This window comes from Carlito syrichta, unplaced genomic scaffold (assembly GCF_000164805.1).
Source record: "Carlito syrichta isolate Samal-C Ts95f unplaced genomic scaffold, Tarsius_syrichta-2.0.1 Scaffold204841, whole genome shotgun sequence".
Lineage (NCBI taxonomy): Eukaryota > Metazoa > Chordata > Mammalia > Primates > Tarsiidae > Carlito > Carlito syrichta.
Window position 1 is genome coordinate 1,372 of NW_007148937.1, and position 5,776 is coordinate 7,147.

The 5,776-nt window shown below is 42.1% G+C and overlaps 1 pseudogene; it reads right to left on the reverse strand.

Annotated features, from left to right (window-relative positions):
• Positions 1 to 498: 498 nt before the first annotated feature.
• On the reverse strand, positions 499 to 1,085 carry LOC103253148 (annotated as a pseudogene).
• Positions 1,086 to 5,776: the final 4,691 nt, after the last annotated feature.

The window sequence follows — 5,776 nt, forward strand, 5'->3', positions numbered from 1 at the left end:
TCCTATCACAAAAAATAAATTAAATCTCATGCTTGAAAAAAACCCCAGAAATATTTGGCATAGACCTGAGTGTACCTAAAAAACAAGCTAGGATGTATTTCAACCGTACAGAGGAACATTCTAAACACCACCTAGACCTATTTGGCAGCACAACTGGCCCGTGGCTATCAGGGCTCCCCTGCCTCAAATGGGAATGAAAGTGCACGGGAGGTTGCTGAAGACTCACCCCATCCACAGAATCACTTGCTCATAATTAGCCAAAATTCAACATAGAAGAACATATGATCACACTAGAAGAGTCACAACAGTTTATTCAGGGACAGGAAAGCAAGCTGTAAACTTAGAATGGCTATCTCAGCAGGAATACAGTCAACTTATTATAAGAATTGAGGTGAGAAAACCGCATCATTCATAGATATGTCTTGCACACAGATATGCTAATTCCAGGACACTGGGAACAACAGTAAAACATACAAAGTAAGAACAAAGCCACACTACTTAACCTTCCACCATTCTCTTGGGTATTAGACCCAGGCCACCTTTGGCCACTGCAAAGATGTCTTTCCTTCTTATTCTCAATGTCAATACTTGCTCCTTGGGACACCAGAAGTTTTGCTTCCTCCACTCTCCCGCATCACAGGCTAAATGTCCTTGGCTGCTGCCTGGTGCATTGCTGTAGCCTCATAATGGCCCCTAGCTTCCGGATTATCCCCACCTTCTGGTGTCATGACAGCAATTTCATTCCTGTTTATGGAAGCCACATCATGCAGGTGAGTACCGCCCTTTGGGTTGACAGCATTCACCTGAACACCTTTTCCCAGAAGGACTTTTACAATCTCATCCCAGCCAGCAGAAGCAGCAATAGGAAGAGGAGACCAACCTGCATCATCCTCATCATACACTGGCATGCCAAGCTGCAACAAAAATTTGAGTACTATATGTCCCGCCCAACACAATACAGTTCTGCCATCCTGATCAGTTCTAGTAGCCAGAGATTCATCGACTGGGATCCTCTCCTTCAACTCCTCCAGCTGCCTGCTGTAGGCCAGTTTGCAGACCAATAGGTTAGGCACACACCTCACCATTTTGCTTTCCCTAGGTGCGTAAAACTTCTGCTTCAAATCTAATTTCTGGGCCATTCTTTGTATTCCCAGGGCACAGGTTCAGTCAACTGACCTAACAAGCACAAAAGAGGCATTTAAGAGAGTAAGGAAGGAAGCTTGCCTCACCCCTTCACCAACTTTAAGCGGTGCAGCACGGAGACAGCCTGCTTGAGGGAAAGAGAGTGATATGAGTGAAGGACTTTGAATTGGAGAGCACCCCTGGGCCAGTCATGAGTCATGAGATGCAGATGATCCAGCAAACCTGAGAGCAATGCAGTGCCAGAGAGACCCCAGTTCTCTGAACAAAGCCTCTGAACTCACCACAGCACAGGTGGAAAACTGTAGTCCCGACAGGATAGGCTCATTTCAATCCTGCACCACCACTGGCCATCTACATCAGGCCCTGAGTGAACTAAAGCAGCAGGCTGGACTTATCAGTGTGTGCCTGGGACATGCTTCAGGTGGGCAAGGTATTTTAATATAGGGTAGACAGAGATAGATAAATGTCTTATGAGTAGTTTTTAGTTTCAAAATAGGGAAACATCCAAACATCTTTTCTGCAGGCTGGACTACCCTGTGGGCTGAATATGAACATGTCAGTCTACCCCATCCCCCCAGCTCATCAAATAAAAGCCCATCAAAGAGTAGAAGTGTTGCATTCCAACCTTTCAGTTCATGGTGCCATAATAATTACAAAAAATCTACTAGCTCCCCATTGAAGGTAAAGGACAACCCCACCCAAACTCCATCAGCTCCTCAAAGAAAAGCCCATCAAGGCATATAAATCATCATCAGACCACATTTTAGCTCATGTATTAGTCAAACATTAATCACTGAAAGTCTACCAAGTCTCCTGTCAAAGGCCAAATCTGTGTGCTGGGAAAAGGCTACCGCCCACCCACCAGAGGGAGAGAGATCGTAATCTCTTCACAGCAGATACCTATTGCCCACCCTGTTTAGTACAATATTGTGAAAATACATCAAACAAAAGCATGGTTTTTCTTTCAAGAGACCCACCTATGTCAGCTCTCTGCCTTCTGTGTGTGTGTCTCTCTCTCTGTCTTTCTATCACTAATAAATTCTATTTTCAAACATTGCAGGCTACTCTGAAATTCTTTTCAGTAGTGAGTCAAAGAACTCATAAGCATTGCCCCACACTCTACCTGGCAACACAGGGTTATACAGGTCCCAGTTTCCAAGGACTTTGGATGTGACCCAGCTAAGTATTAGCCTTGGTGACCAAGAGACTGCCACTCCTATTCCTCCCCAAAAACTGGCCTACACAGTGCAAAAAGTGACTCTGGAACTGCCTGTATAAAATTAATTTTTAAAACCATGAAGTTGGAATTGTGACAGAGACCTGTATTTTTTAGAATGCAAGCATACCTAAATCATAAGTTACTCTTTTACAGTTTCTCCCTCCATGCATATCCTAGCCTTGGGGCTGCCTGCAAGCTTAAATAACTTATTCTTCTCCTAAAGAACAATGGGTTTTAGGTCACGCAGACCTCCTTGGTAGTATCTAGAAGTTTAATCAACCAAAGGGCATGAGTAACTTTGTTCACTAGGGATTCCCACATCCAGTGTTCACTCTCCCAATTACTCCTCACAGACAACATAAACCTAAGACTGGAGTCTGAGATATATTTCAGACTCTGCTTCCTGATAGGCCAACCAGACAGATGAGTCAAGAACCCCACCCAGAAACTAAGTGCCTGAGGACAATCTCAACACATCTGATTTCCTCCCCAGCCAATCAGCAGAGTCAATTCCTTAGCCCCTTGCCCACCAAATTACCCTAAAGACCCCTAGCTTCTGAATTCTCAAGGAATCAGATTTTGGAACTATCTCCTGTTCTCCTCACTCACTTGCTTTGTGATTATTAAATGCTTTCTCTATCGCAACAGCTGCTGTCCCCGTTTCTGCCTTTCTGGGTAGCAGGCATAAAAACCCAGGAAGCTACAACAGCTCCATCTGCTGGGAGAACGGAGAGGGAAGTAAGCAGAGGACTGTGCCCTCAACTCCGATCAGTGCCTGCCACAGTGAAACCCAACACTTGCCAAAATGCAGTGACCCCAGGTCCCAGGCCAGGTCCTGGAGACAGAGCCGCTGGACCCACTAAATGCCAGGGAGAGACCCACGGCCCAGAAGGAAGAGTCTTTCGTTCCAGCCCTCATCACCACTGACACTGTGCTGCAACCTCTAGCTGTGATTGAACCTCAATGTCAAGAGACTGTAGCAGTGTGGGCTGGCATACCCCTGTGCTGCATTCGTCTCAATGGCTTTGGGCTTTGAGTGTGACCCCACAGTATAGCATCTGAAGTGGCCATGGGACAGCCTGTGTCATTCTTCCCCTGCTCCCAGGCAGAACAGCATGGAAAGAGAGTGTCTGCTTAGGGGAAGCAGAAGGAAGCAGGTACAACATGTTGTCTTGTAGCCCATCACAGATGCGGCCCATCACAATGAGGAGACCGAGCCCTGGGCAGAGCCCTGCAATGCCTGGCTCCAACCTGGGGACAGCGAACAGAACCTCTGGACCTGCCCTGGCTCCAAGCAAAAACGTGCAGACCCAGCGGGATGCAGTACCCAATTTAAGCCCTTCTCGAGTCCTTCAAGGACAGACCGACACAGTAACTTTGGAAGCATGGCACATCTGGGCATAGAGTGTCCTCTAGTGGTTAAAAATAAAAGCAGAGCTGACCACAGACTCATAGATCATAATAACCAGACTGCTTACAATCTCTTAAAGGACAAGCACAAACAAAGCCAAGTTGTTAAAACTGAAATAAATATTTAATTATTTAATATACAGACATCACTTCATGTTCACAAACATCAAAAATATTCAGGAAATTATGACTTCACCAAATTGCCAAAATAAGTCAGCAGAAACTGATCCTAAAGGGATGAAGATGTATGGTCTTGCAGGCAGAAAATCCAAAATAGATATTTTTAAAAAACTCAAGGAACTCTGGTAAAACATAAACAATTTTTAAATATACAGAAAAATACAAAGAGATTTAATTAATTCAAAATTCTGAAGTGGAAAATGCGATAAAGCAAATTTCTAAATGCAATAGACAGCATATCAGTAGAATCAATCAAACAGAAAAAAAGAATAACTGAGTTCAAAGATAGCCTACTTGAAAATATACCAAAGACAGACAGGGACTCACATAAGCAAACCACAAGCCAATTCCACTGATGAAGAGACATGCAAAATTTTTCACAAAATTGGCAAACTGAATCTAACAGCACATAAAAAAGATTATTCACAGGATCAAGTGGAATTCATCCGAGGAATGCAAGGATGGTTCAGTATACACAAATCAAAACAAGGTGCATCACACATAAGCAAACGAAGGAGAAAAATCATGTGATCACCTAAATATATTTGGAAAAGGCATGCATTCACTAAAATGCAATATTCCTTCATGAAAAAAACTCTCAACAAATTGAGTATGGAAGACATGTACCTCAATATAATAAGAGCCATATAAAACAAACCCACAGCAAACCTCATACAGAATGGGGCACACCGAAAGCTTTCTCTATAAGAACTGAAACAATATATGGGTGCTTATGTTCACCACTTTATTGAGCATTTTATTGGAATACCTAGTAAGATCAACCAGGCAAGGAAAAGAAAAAAGGGCATAGCTATTTCTGTGTTCATCTATTACTTTTATTAGAACACATATTTTGGAGACTGGGAACAATCATGAAAGTGAGTGTCTATCAGTTCATTCTTACAGCAAATTCCCCATTTGCAATGAAAATATATAAGCACATCTCCTTGGATACAGATAACATGTAAATAATGATTTAAGTCCTTCACTAAGCGATACGCTGACATTTGAATACATGAAAGTGCATAGCCTGGTTTGTCATTACCTATAGGTCAACTTCACCATCATCATCACTATCATTGTCTTTTACACATTAAAGCAAAAACAGACAGAAATAATCTGAGCAGGGAGATTGACCACTCAGTGTGAGTGGATTGGGAATGCAGGTATATGGGTCAACATGCCCTACTTGGTTGTACGATTGCAGCTGGGAAAATATGAAAGCAACTATGAAGAGGAAACTGGACAGTCACAGAAAGCATGATCATCACTAACTAGGTTTCAGTGCTATGGACACAGATATTTTTCAAAGCTAACAACTCCAGGTGAATGAAGAAGAAAAACTTGAGGAATATTTGGGTAATGGATGGCAGTGGTTTCTTAAAAATGTGACAATTACCCACTGTTTAAGCAAATGGAAAGATAGTAAAGTACAACTCAGGATGTGTGTCTCCGGGATGTTTACCGTATTAAGACATTTTCACCTGGGGGTAAAATCAGAAGAGAAAGTATTATTTCAAAGTTAATAGAAAAATTCCAGAGTAGCTCCATTACATATAAAAGCTTCCATGATTATGAAATGCAAATAGTCATGCATTAGAATCTATTTCCCTGATAAAGACAATAACAAAATAACTGCAAAGTCTGGTTTTTTTGCTAAACAAGCTTAACTTTCTTTCATCATCATATTCCGTATTGATTAGTAACAAGAAAGTGTAATTAATCTTATTTAATTGTCTATGATAAGTATACATGATATAAGATGAGGAAAAAAACCCAAATCATAGAGAGCAGGACTACATAAGGCCCAAAATTCCTTAATTT